This window comes from Tachyglossus aculeatus, chromosome 9 (genome assembly GCF_015852505.1).
Source record: "Tachyglossus aculeatus isolate mTacAcu1 chromosome 9, mTacAcu1.pri, whole genome shotgun sequence".
NCBI lineage: Eukaryota > Metazoa > Chordata > Mammalia > Monotremata > Tachyglossidae > Tachyglossus > Tachyglossus aculeatus.
The window spans coordinates 10802252-10817399 of NC_052074.1; the positions used below are offsets into that span (position 1 = coordinate 10802252).

At 39.3% G+C, this 15148-nt stretch overlaps 1 protein-coding gene across 2 annotated transcripts in view; it reads right to left on the reverse strand.

Moving 5' to 3' along the window:
- PELI1 (pellino E3 ubiquitin protein ligase 1) overlaps nucleotides 1-15148 on the reverse strand; it is a 61912-nt gene that overhangs the window by 23277 nt on the left and 23487 nt on the right. The window contains exon 1 of one of the 2 annotated variants that reach the window (XM_038751167.1): nucleotides 8917-9042. The exons of the other annotated variant lie outside the window; for it this stretch is intronic. The gene's annotated coding sequence lies outside the window, so the exon portion shown is untranslated. Of the gene's footprint in view, nucleotides 1-8916; nucleotides 9043-15148 lie in introns of those variants that run through there. 2 annotated transcript variants of the gene reach the window in all.

Here is a 15148-nt window from a genome sequence, read left to right on the forward strand (position 1 = left end):
GGCAAGCCCGGGTGCGCACACTTCAGAATTACCTATACAGATGGTCCAAGAGTGATAAAAGGATGAGGGGAGGGGGGAAGGTTAACAGCCTGCTGAAGACTGGGAATGGTACACCACACTATTATCATTTCAATCTAGGCAACCACATTTGAGGCTCCTGTTAAAACATGCATTTCCAAAGCAAATAATCACATTTTCATCCCAACCCCAAACCCCTGACAATCAAACCCCAAAGCCTCCAGACATAACCAGTACTTGAGGGGGAGCCAAATGAAATTTATTTAACTGCCTTTGAATGCTTTCACCTCTACTATGTAAAAGAACCAATATGGGTCCTAACAGCTTATCTCTCGGGAGAATATTTCTGATTTAGTTATAAGAGAAGGCTTCAAACAGCCATTGTGAAATAATATGTATCAATCACCACCAGAGAAATTGGTTTACTTTGCTTAAGGGCAGGGACCTTGTCTTTTACTTCTATTTCAAGTTCCCTAATACAGTCTTCTGCATACAGTAGATGCCCAATAAATGCTGCTTTTTATTTGTTTTTTCAAGTTCCCTTTCTCCTGGGTATCTTGAACTCCAGGGATTTAAGTCTGGGATCTTCTCAAACTAATCTTCAGCCTAGGGCACCCAATCAATCAATAATTTTCATTTATTGAGCATTTACTGTGTGCTGAGCACCAAAATAAGTGCTCAGGACAGCACAATATAAGAGATTTGGTAGACGCGTTCCCTGAGGATGAGTAACACCCCACCAGACGCTGTCAGAATCCAGTCATCTCACTCCACCTCACCAACACAATACAGAACGTGTGTATGGTGAGCCTCCTGTCCAGTTTTATATTCAGAACACAGTCACTTCCCTAAGGGGTTAAAAACGACAGTGGTTTCCTATGCCCCAATACTCTACTTGAAGTTTTACATGTAGGAAAAGGACATTTAATGCGAAGCAAAGATCTTTAAAAGATTATGGGGGATGAGAGAAGGAGGGGGGAAAAAATCCACCCAGACGCTAGTTTTGATTCAGTTTCACAAACAGAAGTCGGTCTGATGGTCACGTCACATCTAAAGATATGACTCAGGGTAGGTCATTCTTCATCGCAGGCAGTGGAAACAGCAACGTCTGAACTATTACAACTTTGCTTTGAAAATGCCTGTCTTGTTAACCTGGTCAGTAGCCTGTCACCGAGACCATCTCGAATTTACCATCTGACAATTCACTAGGAAACCTGTCTACTTGCTTTATTTTGTTGCCTGTCTCCCCCTTCTAAACTGTGAGCCCATTGTTGGGTAGGAACCGTCTCTATGTGTTGCCGGCTTGTACTTCCCAAGCACTTAGTACAGTGCTCTGCACACAGTAAGCGCTCAATAAACATGATTGAATGAATCAAACAGAAAAGCAGACATGAGCTTGTCTGAAATTCTCAAGCGTGCAACCTTACCGATAAGAAATACAATTAGCAGTACTACAATTGTCTTATAAGAGATTAAATATTTCATAAATCTGGCATTTGGAATAAAGTCCTGCTTCATTATTTTACAGAGAAAACATTCTTAACTTAGCTCAGTGGAAAACTGGCGGAGCCAGGATACTAGTAATTGTAGCAACAATAGTTGTAGTAGTAGTGATAGTAGAAATAGTTGTAGTAGTAGTGATAGTGGTAGCAGAGAAGCAGCGTGGCTCAGTGGAAAAGAGCATGGGCTTTGGAGTCAGAGGTCATGGGTTCAAATCCCGGCTCCACCAACTGTCAGCTGTGTGACTTTGGGCAAGTCACTTAACTTCTCTGTGCCTCAGTTACCTCATCTGTAAAATGGGGATGAAGACCATGAGCCCCCGTGGGACAACCTGATCACCTTGTAACTTCCTCAGCGCTTAGAACAGTGCTTTGCACACAGTAAGCGCTTAATAAATGCCACCATTATTATTATTACTTGATGCTTTCCTAGAATGTTGTCTCCTACTGACCAGGCTTAATAGGTTCAAGGAAGGTCCCACAGCAAAACCAGATCCCACATTATATATTAGCGTCAACAAGGATATACTCAAATTTCCACAGTTTATTCCTGAGCATCCTTGCTTCTTTTGAACAAAAACGAATCAACCCATTTAGAAATAGATGTCAATCAACATAGGAGTACAGAAGGCTGGCCCTGGGTTCAATCTCGGAACACTTTAGAAGCATCAGAGGGTGACTTAAGAATTACTGGGGGGCTTCTCTGACAAGAGACAATTCTCATTCTTAGCTTCAGTATTATAACGAGTAAACTGGCTTCTTATTCACATTTAGCAATGAAAACTAAATGTGCTTTAAAACCTGGACTATCCAACTACCTCCACATTCTGAACGTTCATATGATTGAGACCCACTGCTAAATTGAATCACGTCTATCTACTCCACTTAAGCGCTTAGTACATTGCTCTGCACACAGTAAGTGCTCGGATACCACTGATTGATTTAGATTTTATCTATTATATTTGGAAGGAAGTCTGGAATCTTTCATAAATACCAAATCAAATCATATTATTTTAGTAAAATATAAAATCCGGATGAGGCAAACAGAAGGCAACTTTCTAAAATGGTGCTTTGTTTGATTCCTGAAAATTAAGTCTATTAATTTAATGGGCAATAATTTGTTTAGCTTCCAAAAATACTGCTTAAGAACTTTAGTAGGTGGGATAACATGATTTTGAGGGATGAGAGACCTAGTAAAGGAGAGAAAAATTAATTGCTTGTTCATAATGTGTATTCATCTCCAGCATTGTCATTTTACTCAGCAAGTTTATTATTCTATTCAGTTGCCTAGAATGTTCGAACAAGAAATTGCTTTAAAGATAATTTTCATGTTTACTACTTTCAAAAGGCATCAGAAGAGCATGACTTTGCAGGACTTATCAACTGGAAGGAAAAGCTGGTAAATGAAACATAGCCTCGCCTGGACCATACAACCAGGAAAACATTTATTCACATCACACTCTGCCACCTACTAATTTGGAGGACAAAATCCCCACCCAGAAGAACTTACAATGGAAAGATCAAACTAAAGCAATGAATGGGGAGTGTCTCTGAGGATTTCTACACAAGCTTCAGAGTCCAACACTAGAGGAAGGTGAAGAGGGACCTTGTTTAATATAATACTTAATTCTTTATTCTCGCTGGGAAAAAAAAAGTTTCCAGGCCCTTGATTATGTTAAGAGTATCCATGATGAAAGAGCTGTGCCTAATTTAGATTTTCCCTATGGTCTGTTCCAAGAGTCTGACAAACAGAAAGAAGAATGAATTTATCAATGGCAAACGCTTATGAGCAGGTAATAATAACGATGGTATTTGTAATGTGTCTGCTAACTGTTGTAGTGTACTCTCCCAAGCACTTAGTACAGTGCTCTGCACTTAGTAAGCGCTCAATACATCTGATTGGTGTTTATTGAGTGCTTACTGTACACAGAGTACAATATAAAGAGTTGGAAGACATGCTCCCTGCACACAAGGAACATCCTATAATTATTTACTCTCAAACTAGAACAAATATTTGGAATCTTTAGTCTTAGTATCATGCTAGCTTTTTCTACAATGATCAGATGTGGACTTTATACATACTGATATGATAAATTGACAAAAGATTAGGATATAAAATCAAAAACATTCTACTTTAGCCTTTAAGAGACTAAATATTTATACATTATAACAAAGATACATAATTATTCCATTTAGAAATCAAAGAAAATTCTGGGATAGTTCTAACTACGGAGGCTAAAATCTAGTCCAGAAAAGAAATCTCGTTATTCTAGTTCATGTCAAACAGAAAATATGAGGCAATCATTCTTTGCAAGTTGATCTTTTTAATGGCAAAATAACCTAAGATAGAAGGCTAATAATTCTAAATTGTAGCTACCCTGACAATTAAAATGTTCATCTGTTCAAATAGATTGAATTCTTTTTGAAAAAAATACAAGCTATCCCGATTGTACTGACTACTGGCGCAAGAAATTTAATGAAGACATTACTGGAACAATGGTGTTGGTGTCATGTAAAATTGACATCATTATCGCTTCTCATAGTACAATTTGAGGATTTTCCTCTGGATAAAAAAGGAATTCTCAAATTCTGGTAGATCGAGTTGGAAATTTTCCAAATGTAGTTTTTTTTTTAATGGTATTTGTTAGGTGCTTAATATGTGCCAGGCACTGGGGTAGCAAGCTAATCAGGTTAGACACAGGTAATGACCCACATGGGGTTCACAGTCTTAATCCCCATTTTAGGATAACTGAGGCACAGAGAAGCCAAGTGACTTGCCCAAGGCCATGGAGCAGACAAGTGGCAGAGTCAACATTAGAATCCAGGTGCTCAAACTCCCAGAGCCATGCTCTTGCCATTAGGCCATGTTGCTTCTCAGCATGAAATCTTTTAGGTGGTTTCATTATATCTTGGAAGAAAGTCAAATTACCTTAGATCCGGATGTTGGTTTACCCAGACCTCAAAACAGAATTTTAATTTACCCAGTGGTCGTCTGGTCTTCCCCAAACAAATGCAATGCAAAAATGCTCTCTGTTTATCCATGTGTGAGAGTTTGCATTGGCAACAACTGCTGCCTATACCACCTAAAGATCTAACACATTTGAAATTGCGTCTCAGTCCTGGTAACATTTTTGATCGGTGGAGTACTTAAAGTCTGAAGAAAGAAAAAGGCCGCATTAAATGACTTTTAGAGTAAATATACGAAAATAACAGAACAATAGTAAACAAAAGTCAACCCATCACTTCTCAGGTGTTTTAGACTGTAGGCCAGTTCATTCATCCATTCATTCAATCGTATTTACTGAGCGCTTACTGTGTGCAGAGCACTGTACTAAGTGCTTGGGAAGTACAAGTCAGCAACATATAGAGACGGTCCCTACCCAACAACGGGCTCACAGTCTAGAAGGGAGAGACAGACAACAAAACAAAACATGTACACAGGTGCCAAAATCGTCAGAACAAACAGAATTATAGCTATATGCACATCATTAACAAAATAAATAGAATAGTAAATATGTACAAGTAAAATAGAGTAATAAATCTGTACAGGAAATGTGACCATTTATTGCTATATTGTACTCTTCCAAGTGCTTAGTACAGTGCTTTTCACACAGTAAGCACTCCATAAATATGACTGAATGAATGAATAAACAGTATTTTGCATAACTCAAAGGTCACTGTTGATGGATTAAGTAAATTATTCTGGAGAGAAGGGACCTCCTCAGAGAACATCGAGATTCTACTCTTTGTTTTCTGGGTCCAACACTGAAATCCAGGGAGAACCAGCATAAACTGCAACTTTTGGAATGGGAGAGAGCCCCGTAGCATTTCCTACTAGGTGTGTGGATATACTTAACACTGACAGGCTTCTGAATTAAAATACAGGAAGTCTTATTTTCCCTTTTCCCTCTTTCTCAATTTTTTGAAAGATATATAATACTAACCAGGTTTTGGACAGGCAAATATTTCTATCTTATCCCAAAAAACCAGTCACCTGATTCAGCAATACCTCTCCTATGCAATATCTGCCTTACTGAGTGCTTTTACTCAGAAATTTCTGAGGACACATCAGTAATCTTGTGAATTCCAAAAATAGTAGAACAAAGAGAAAAGAGGTATCATCTTTGGAAAGACTGTTACCTACTGTTTACCTGAAGGATGCCTGACAAGTGACAGCCAGATGGGGAAGAATATGGCAAGATTAACTGATGCCAAGAGCAAATACAAATTAAAAGCACAAACACCTCAAATATCTAAAGTTTAAAATTGGGAACACTTGGCATTATTCCCGTCACCCACCATATACAGTCACTGCTATCAATTTCAATGTCCGTAAGGATTTTGTTTAATGTTGAGTGCTTTCAAGCTTGTTTCTTGAAAATATATTAAACTGAATGCAAACATAATTATGGCATCAGGCATATGTCTTATGAAGACTATGCCCATTTTATTGTTTTTTCTGGTGTTTTTAATGGCATTTGTTAAGCGCTTACTATGTGCTGGCCAATGTACTAAGGTTGGACATAGTCCATGTCCTAAATGGGGCTAGCAATCTTAATCCCCATGTTACAGATGAGGTAACAGGCACAGGGATGTTAAGTGACTTGCCCAAGGTCACACAGCAGGCAAGTGGCAGAACTGGGATTAGAGACCAGGTTCTTCTGAATCGCAGGCCCATGTGCCAGTCACCACTGTTTCTTGATGTTATGTGGCTTCTCTGTCATTTTACCACCTCTGAATATGGGCAACTTCAAAAAAAGCCATCAAGTATTCAGAAAAAGTGTTTGGGTCTCATAATTGATCTTGGACTCAGTATATTTTAATTGATTTCCTTTTAATTTGCCATGTGCAGAAAGATATAGGGTGTCCAATATGCTACTGAAATCAACAAGGCTTTTGTTAAAAGGAAAAAACAAAAACATTTTTAGTGTCATTTATTTTCCATTTTATGCTTATCTCTCCATATCCAAGAACAATTAAAATGGCCAAATTTTCCCACTTTCCCATACTTAGGTATTCAAATACTTCATTTTCAAAAATCAGTTTCAGTTACAGCTTCAAGGACAGTAGAGGAGAGACTCAAAAATCATCTCCATCCTCTAACACTGGCACAACATCCAAAACAATGAGGATTTTAGTATACATGGATTCTCTACTGTTTATAGTGACGGTAATTGCTACAGAGTTTTGGCAGTTTCTCAATCATTTCCCAACAAACTCCGCAGAAATGGATGCCATCACTGGATGCACAAACTAAGTGCAGAACAGCATTATACAATAGTTTATGAAACAGTGAAATTGCTTCTTGAGTAAAGTGATATTAGACTAGTGACGAGTGAAATTTGAATCCATACAGTTCCCAGTTTGAATCTTTTTAAAGTAACACTATTTTACCCAATTATTGGGTGATCCTTCCTCAACCATTTCATTTGGAAAAGGGTATTTTCCAACTCCCTTAAGTTTCCTGAGGATGTGACACGAATACAACAGCAACTCAAATACGGATATTCTCTACAGGACTCAATAGCATTGGAAAAGGAGGATGATGGGAGGGAAAGTTGTTGGGATTTAAATTACAAGCGAATTAACCACAAAAAACTACACGAAGTGGTTTAAAACTTTTAAAAAAATTTTTTTTGAATACAATAAGACTTAGCATGCTTCATTTATGACAAAAGAATTGTATTTTCTATTAGAGATTCACTCCCCCCCCCACCCAGTTTTTAGATGTAGAAAAATAACAGCTGATCTTCCCCCTGTCCAAACCACGATATCCTCCCACAATTTGTAATAGCAGTAATTCAGAATCATTCTGTGTGGGTAGTTGAGAACATTTACTTTTTAGCAGAGTAGATATTTAAATCTGTCTTTGTGGTATTCCTTTCTAAATATTACATAGGAAAGCCTCAGCCAGCAAACCAGTATAATTACATGCAATTTACACCCCTCTCCATCAAATGCTAGAGGTAGACTAATGATCTCATATTACAGACACACAAATTAGGCAAACTATTTTGAGGAGCAAGATTTTTTTCCACTAATCTGTAATCTTTTCTATCTTCTGAACCAATAACATTACAATTTCAAGAAGAATAGGTTTGGGGTTGTTGTTGTTTTTTCTGGGTGGGGGGGCTTTTCCTAAAACGCAAGCATGAGAAAGATACTGACCTCTGTTCACAAACACAGAAGAGTGAAATGATAGGGGACCTCATGTTGTTAAAGAACAGCTTGCCAGCATTCCTCAAAAAAACAGACTGAGCCTCCTCCTTGTAAACTCCCACAGACAAAAAAAAAAAATCGGCTCTACATTTTCATCAGTGAGCCGAGATACTGTGCATCAAAATAAGCATACTTGAATGTCCCTAGAGGGGACATTTTTGATCAAGAACTCCCAGCCACCAAAGCCTTTTGATTGAAATGCCTTCCTCTAATTTTTTTAATCATTTAAGAAGGTGATATGAAGAAGTCGCAACATTCTGTATCTCTACAATTTTTATTCAGTGGAATGAATTTCATCACACTTTCTCTTTCCTGTGGCTGTTTTCATACTGAATTCTATCATCTGTAATAAGGGTACAGGTACCTTGCCTCAAGTGGACTCCAACAAATAGCCACAGGTAAAAAAAACCCTAAACTATTAACAAGCTTTCAATGACTCACCAAAAAACAATGACAGCATTAACACACATTATTTGGATCACTACAAAAGAATCTACTTTGGATCATAACAGAGAGTCCTGACAAATGATTCAAAAGATGAGGGCCAATTTCAAGTTTTAAACTGCCAGATACAGCAAACGGTGTCACTTGGAATGAAAAGAATGTTGCTAAAAACGTACAGTTTTTAATAAACTACAATTTACCATTAATTCATTAAATACCTTCGTACTAGTTTGTAGTCTAATGTCTTCTCGGGGTGTCTTGGAGAATTAGGAGACTATATATAAAAAGGCACATAAATAGCCATTCCTAGAATATGAGCAGCTAATCAATCAATCAATCTTATTTATTGAGCGCTTACTGTGTGCAGAGCACTGTACTAAGCGCTTGGGAAGTACAAGTTGGCAACATATAGAGACAGTCCCTACCCAACAGTGGGCTCACAGTCTAAAAGGGGGAGACAGAGAACAAAACCAAACATACTAACAAAATAAAATAAATAGAATAGATATGTACAGGTAATACCTAGCTGGATATTTATTCCATTTCTCCCCCTCAAAGGAAGACTGGTCTAAAAACAACAATACATTTGGCATACTTAACATTGAAATGCATTTAGATAAAAGGTCTGATTGAAAGCGCTCTATATCATTCTTTAAAATAGCTACTGCTTTTCTTGCTGGAACTAGTTACTTGGCTCGATGCAGCAGAAACAGTATATAAAACCTGGAACACCTACCTCTTTTTTCCACTCTCTCTCTTTATAAGATGGGCAAAAACAGTCTTCTCATTAGAAGATAAAAATCCAGGGAGAACAACGAACTGTGGCAAGCACGCTTGAGAGTCACACACTGAGTGTCTGCTCTGTGTTCCTTAACACTTCATAATGTGTGGGGGCGGGCCTGTGCTACGCAAATCGGATTTACACTACAGCACTCCACACTCCATTGGCTCCAGTCGGAATCCACATCTTGCTTACCTCTCCCCTAAGGAAGTCGGTATCCCAAATGGGAAGAAACGGAAGAGGAAGTGGGGGGGTAGGGAACAGTTCTGAACACCAGCCTGAATCAAATGACAGAACTCCCCAAATTGTGTTCTATTTTCTCAAAACCCTACCCCCGGGGCTAGCTGTACCAACACTCCCCATTTTCAAAAGCACAACTAAACTGCTTTTCCATCCACCAATGACAACACTGCAGTGGTACAATTTCTTCAAATGTAATTCGCGTCAGCAACTTATCAGTCAGCTCCTGGTCGAAAAACACTTACGGAAAGCGGGAGACGCAAAACGCTGCGTTTCATATGTAATGAAAGAGTATTTTTCTAACCAGGTCAAATGAATGGCACAGATGGTTATAAACTGCCACAGTTCCTCAGGCATGAAAAAACATGAATATTCTGTTAGATTTTCAACTGATCCCATTATTTCCTGTATGCCTTAAATCCAACTAAAAAATAAATTACATTCGGTGCTTCCAAGCATGAACAAGGAATAGTACTGATCAGGCTTAATGGGAGCCAGGTTTTTTCCAAGCCTTCTCAGACAGCTTTGTGACATGCTCCATTCACTATCCTCCTCTGCTTTTACATTACAATATCCCAGTTCAAGGCCTAAAATGAACTGTTACTGCTCATCATGCCAAATTCTCCCACATGGAGACTCCTGGTGTCTGGCACAAACTTCCTTCTAGGTAGGATGAACGTAAGTTTTAGAACTCCCTACGCATAACAGGCTGATAACCACAGCTCCATCTCTCTAATGTAGGAGGGAGGGATGTGCATAACAACTTCTGAGTTATACAGGACTTTGGCAAGTCCTACGCTTTGAAGCTGTGGTTCTTGTTGCCTACTTATTTACAGTTACAGACTAACATCGACATTTCTAGTCAGGCCAACCCCATCAGCTGTGTTTTTATTTTTTTTAATTTTTTATGGCAGTTAAGTGCCAACTGCGTGCCACACACTGAACTAAGCACTGGGGTAGATAAAGCTAATCAGATCGGAAACAGCACACGTCCCACATGTGGCTCACTGTCTTATTCTACGTCCCACATGTGGCTCACCGTCTTATTCTAGACTGTGAGCCCACCTTCCAGACTGTGAGCCCACTGTTGGGTAGGGACCGTCTCTCTATGTTGCCAACTTGTACTTCCCAAGCGCTTAGTACGGTGCTCTGCACACAGTAAGCACTCAATAAATACAATTGAATGAATGAATTCCCCATTTTACAGATGAGGAAACTAAGGCCCGGAGAACCAGGTGACTTGCTTAAGATGACACAGCAGACAAGTGGAAGAACCAGGATTAGAACCCAGGTCCTTCTGACTCCCAAGCCTTTGTTCTATTTGTTAGGCCACTCTGCTCCTCGCCCAGTATCAGCACTCATGTGTATCTATTTATGGGTATCTGTTTATTTAACTGCTTGCTTGTGCTTTTATCACTTCTTTCTAGTCTCATTCTTTCATTTATTTTATATTTGGCATTCTGGGTCTGCTTGTCAGCTCCTTCAGGCTACAAACTTCTCTGTATCTACAACAGCACAGTATTAGGCGCTGAATAAACGCCATCAATGGTGATCAATTTGTAATTCTGCTTCCCCACCTCTCAGGACACCGTGGGTCTTATTGATCTATCTCATTTCTTAACATTCCACATCTCTATTGTACCTTTTAAAATCCTTGTTTCTTTCCACCTATTGCGCTTCTGCTTAGGACACATAGAGACACTGCATAACTAATCCTGCAGTCATCACTCTCCTTCTGCATATATCCAGCCCAGTGGAGTTATGCTCAAATAAGCACAACCTCCCTGATGAATGATGCATTCTAGGGCATCCTGTTGGTGATCCTCTTGCCGCTAAGTATGGTTTGTAGGTAATGAAATTGCTTAGCAAGTCAAATGTGTCGCCTAGCAGAAGAAAGGCTCACAGTAAAATTGTAAGTTGGATGTGGCTAAGGTTCTGAGATCTCTGCCTTGATTTAACAGTTAATGTTGCATTAATGTCCCTTTTGTATCAGCCTTCTGAAAGAGCTGCTAACTCTCCTGATGATGTTTTCTACTTTGTTCTGAGGCTGCTGGAGCCAGTTCCATACTGGCAGTCTACGGTGCAGATAGAAACATTCAGCCTAACGGGTAAAGATAATTGGTTTTCTATCTGGGGGCCTGAAGTGCAAAGCTCCAAACTACTTCAGAGCTATAGGTTTATATCAAGTAATCTTTTGAACCAATTTATCTGACCTGGGGCTTTGTAATGGGAAAACCGTACTCAAGTCAGACTAAGAGGTCACTGATCCTTTGGGGGTACAGACATTTACCCACACTTGAAGGGAAGAGACTTGAAGGAAGGATCACAAGGTTAATTCCTTATTCTTCTTTCCCAACTAGGGTCTAGATTAATTCTAAAGGCACCCAATTTCCAATTAAGCTCCCTGGTTGTCAGAAATCAATAAACCACTGATCTTCTCACCAGGATAATTGACCCAGATCTTTCTGCTTCTCCAGTTCTTTTCTAAAAGTTGTTGGTTTTTAAGAGAAAGCAGCCAAACCTATCTCCCCCATCTCTCCTATATGTCTCCGGCTCTACTAGATATAGGGCCTAACCTAATGATCCGTTTCCAATATTCTGAAACCCAAATTCTCCAACAATTCCAAGAAAAGCAAAACAAAGTGTTATTTTCCTTGAGACGTATTTCTTGATTTTTCCTTTATCTTCTTAATGCTTCCTTTTCATTTTCTATATGTTTCCCTTCAAATAAAATTTTCCTAGTCTCTTCTACAGCTTGCTTTCATTCTCCTTCCTCAGAGGAGCATTCCCAAGGAAGGAAAAGAGCCTTCTGTTTGTTAGCCTTGATTTGAAATAAATGCATTCCTTTTCTTCCCTTCCCCCAACCCAATCTGCCAGGAAGTAACTAGTTTGCATTATCTACCAGCATCCAAACTAGTTAGATCCTCTATTTTCAGGAAGGCAGTGCATTGGTGGCCCCTAGGTGATATTTCTTTCCTCAAGCAATCAGAAAAACAGCAAGCAAAAACAGTTTCCTTCATTCTCCAAGTTAATCTCAGTATAGTTAAGGGAAAGGCACTCCTGCGCAACCATTTTCACTAATAAATTTCAGCTACTTTCAACAAATACTGAGATGAAAAAAGGTCTCTGTGTTAATAATAATAGTAGTAATAATAATAATGGTATTTGTTAAGCATTTACTATGTGCCAAGCACTGTTCTAAGCACTGGGGTAGATACAAGGTAATCAGTTTGTACCATGTGGGGCTCACAATCTTAATCTCCATTTTACAGATGAGGTAACTGAGGCACAGAGAAGTGACTTGCCCAGTCACCAAAGCTTCTCCCAAGTAGTAATAGCAGCAGCATTTGCGTGCCTGCTGATGGCAGTGCAATCATCATCCTCAATCGTATTTATTGAGCGCTTATTATGTGCAGAGCACTGTACTAAGCGCTTGGGAAGTACAAACTGGCAACACATAGAGACAGTCCCTACCCAACAGTGGGCTCACAGTATAAAAGTGAACTAGGCACCTACGAAGTACAGAATAATGAAGTGATCCCCCCAGTTAGGTAATAACCTAATATAACCCTCTGCACATAGTAAGCGCTCAATAAATACGATTGATGATAACCCAACTGGGTTATAGAAAAAGGAAAAGTCAAATATTTTTTAGTCCTTCCCCCACTACTCAAGTCACCCTGATCCACTCCCTTCTTGATTCACTCTTGTGTTTTCAATAGCTGAGGTCACAGAAGGCATTACTCTCTCCAAAGATGCCAGATGAAAATGAAGCCAAAGAAAGACATCCATCTGTTACACTGTCTGTTGCCACAATTGGCTGAAAGAGGCAGTACAGTGAGGAACAGTACGAGGAGAGCAACGCTCAGTAAAACTGACGAATAAAACTAGGGCTTCCTTGCTAACGAAGAAACCTCCTCTTCAATTTGTTTTCCACTTAACCACTCATTTATTCATTTTGGGGATTTTGAGGCCCACTGCTTCTCTTTTTTTTTTCCTTCCTGTGTACCTTTTGGCCATTTTATCAGTCTTTGGCACTAGCACAGAGTGGTGAGCAGGAAGAAAAAGGAAGTGAAACTCAATTTTGTTACTGTTTTCAGCTCTTTTCCCTTCTCTTCAAACCTTTTTAAGTAGGGGGAGTAAAGGGTACAAGTCTGCCCAGTAGATAGCGGGCAAAACCAAAATTTGACTAGGCCAATCAGTCCCAGCAATCCTGGATCTCTGGCAGCCCACGGCCCAGCCTCTTCCCGGTCTGCCTTCCTCCCCAGCCTGCAGATCATGGCAGACCCCCCTTCTTCTTCCACCAGGATAAGACGGGGTCTATTGTGGCCCCAATACAGAAGACTAAATGGTAGAGCTAGTGTTAGCATCTGAACCAAAATCAATATCTACGAGGTCAATCTAGACTTACTAGAATTATCTCCATCTCCCTTGGGATGATTCTCTGAAATGTCTAGATTAGAATCCTTTGTTTCCTGCCTACTGGAAATTCCATAGGAGAATTATACTCGCACTGAGCTGGTTACTAAAACCTAATAAACCGTTTTCCTGTTCACTCTTCAAGGCCAAGAGATCCACTTAGGGAAACCCCCTCCTTTAAAACAAATCCACAACAGAGGCTTAAATTCCCACTCTTTTGGGGATTTTTTAAAATACAGAACTACAGGTGTGAATTATAGGTATAATCTTTGCCAGTACCCTTACATCAACTCCAGTGAATACTACTTTGAAAAGTCAGTTTATTAAACTGAACAAAGGTAATCGATCACCTCATGCCAACCACAGCACAAAAAGCACATTTAATTTTCTATTTGAACTTGGAAATTTTAAAATGAATACTGCTACTCTCTGTGCCTCAGTTACCTCATCTGTAAAATGGGGATTGACAGTGAGCACCCGGGGGGACAACATGATCACCCTGTAACCTCCCCAGTGCTTAGAACAGTGCTTTGCACATAGTAAGCGCTTAATAAATGCCATTACTATTATTATTATTATTACTCTCAATACCCTAGTGACCAATGCAGGATGCAAATAGTTCTGATCTGTTAAATGACTACCCAGCTTATTTATAGAATTGATTAGCCCTATATTGAATGGGTAAGAATCCTTGACCTATCATACTTTTAACATGTTCCTCCTTTCTGACCCTGGATGACAATGAAGAAGGATAACAAAGAGTGTTTAACTGGCTATCGGTAATATACACTCAGTATTTTTCATCTTAACCAAAAGGTCACACAGGTACCCTGCAGCGTTAAAGTCAGATGTTTGAATAGCTCAGAATAAGATTTAGAAATTGTTTACTTGCCTGTTCAACTCAAGTTTTCCTTCCTGGTCTTGCCAAACTGTTCTCACTTCTCCCCACAGAAACGCTTTTCAAGTGGTCCATGAGAAAATGCTGAGGGCACTGCAGCAATCAAGTGGTGGAGCTTTAAATACTCAGTACTCCGTTTGAATTAGAAAACTAGTAAACAGCCCATAATCCAAGGAACTACAAACCCATGCTCTTACTGCCTCTCATGAGCAAGATTAAAAAATGGAAAGGGACAGTAGGAAGGAGCTAGGGTGACATTTTTCCATCTCCACTTAAAATTGCTGGTCCAGGGATTAAAGGGGACATGAAGGTGTTTCTCCCTAGAAATTGAGCCAGGGCAAAATTTCTGAAGCTCTGCCAACTGGTTAATACTGATGCAAACTCTGGGTGCATTGGTACACTGCTATATTAAAATTTCATAAAAATAAAAGCAAAATGAGAGATAAAGTATAAGATACAGTAAATAACTTTAGTCCTTAAGCCAAACCTACAGATTCCAAGCCATTTAACATAAAACCACTCACTGGAGAACTCAACACCATAAAACATTTCTCAGTTCCAACAAGTCACAAAAATAAAGATCAGACAACAGATAAAAGACATTACCAAACAAGTACAGATAGACGTAAG